Below are 1,953 nucleotides of genomic sequence, written 5' to 3' on the forward strand. Positions count from 1 at the left end.
ACAAAAGAACAATAGAGAACAAAATAAAAGAAGTCAAGAATATTCACATTAATTAATTACTAGATTTTAGATTTGAAATAATTTTATTGAATTCATAAAGGTAATCATGAAAATGATTTACTTTGCGTCATATATATATATATATATATATATATATATATATAGTTTCAATACATCTGTATCGCTAGGTATTTACTCATATATATATATATATATATATATATATAGTTTCAAGATACATCTGTATCGCTAGAGATTTACTCATATTCTTTCAAATTTTTTCACAGTGCAGACTTTTCTTTCTCAAATTTTGTAGGCAACATAAAATTAGCGAATATGATTGAAAAGTTTAACTTTAACTAAATAAATTAAATTATTGTTAATTTATATACTTCTTATACTCACGTTTTGATATAACTAAAACTCGATACATATCATAAAAACTCATTTGACAAAGACAAGCAAATCTGACAAATCAGACATGTATAAGGTAGTTGTATAATTGTTCCAATCATGGCTCACGCGACAACAACTAATGAAAGACCCCACCAGAACCAAACAAATGGGAATCTCAACGCTGCAATATATTTACATGATCAGATAAATTTGAGGTTTGGTAACGTGATATGGGATCGCCCTCTCCATGTTTGTGGCTTAATGCAAAAGGCTATTTTTTTTTTTTTTTTTTTAATTTGATACGAGAAATTACATAAAAATAAAAAATGAGTCGGGTTAAAGCAACATGAATAACCAATTAAGGCAATAAAAGTATGCAAAGTTTCTTAAACGGAACAAATTGCTGACAAACAAGGAATATTGAGAATGAGCATGACCGTCTCGAGACCTTTTAACCATTTTCGAATCTTTAATGGAGGGAATCCAAATAGGAGCATCACCCTCAAAATACCCTTTAGCCCTCCTTAAATCTCATTTGGATAAACAACACAACCGTAAGTAGTCGGTTGAAGGGGGATAAGTTTTAGAGTGTGAAGAATTGAATAATGTTAAGAGGAAGATTTTTGTCTTCTGTTCATTTCAAGGTGATGCGGCTTTTAAAATTATTATTGGATTTGAAATTAATCACTATTGAATTTTAATCAAATTATATTTTTAAAAGTTACATCAACTTTAAAAAAATTAAAAGAAAATATATATTTTTTTTTCTAGCATTACCCCTAAAAAAAACCAACAAATGGAGATTGGACAACCAAGGATGGATCCACGTACCTACCCATACAAAAATAATTCAAGGAAGCAAACAAAACATGAGGCGACCTTTCCAATTTCTTTGCATTATTGAAAAAGTTTTAGGGTTAATATATATCACAAAATTTTAATTTGAGGAAGATATTGCAAATTATGTGATAGTGAGGATAATATTATAGGTGCTATCACAGATTAAAATGACAAATAAAATAGAGAAAAGGACAGAAAAATCAGGGACAGCCAGTAGCCACATGGAATAAACTATTTTCGAGGTTTGGTACAAATGCTTCCGTCTTCGAGGGGTGGAAATTATTAGAAGAAATTTCACTAATAAAATATCAAATATTAAAAAAAAAGAAAATGGTGAAGAATACTAGAAATACCAAACCGAAGTACGTACACCTAAAACCTACCTACCTTTTACAAATATTAATAGACAACCACCAAAAAATCAACTTAAAATTATGTTTAATTAAAATATATAGATATTGCAAATCAGAATAATCATAAATAACATCCGAAAATACATTTAAACCTTGCCCAACAAAAGTTCAATCATAAATCTTATTCACTATGCTCAATCATAAAGATTTGATTCTCGGCCACCCAAACACTAATTAGTGATGTGGCGTGACAAATTTGACATGTTCAATAAAATTTTTATTAACGTGACACTTTTTGTCATGTCACTAATTAGTAATGTGACAAAAAGTGAATTAATGTAGACAAGTCAAATTTTTTTTTTTT

Source organism: Corylus avellana, chromosome ca3 (genome assembly GCF_901000735.1).
Source record: "Corylus avellana chromosome ca3, CavTom2PMs-1.0".
NCBI lineage: Eukaryota > Viridiplantae > Streptophyta > Magnoliopsida > Fagales > Betulaceae > Corylus > Corylus avellana.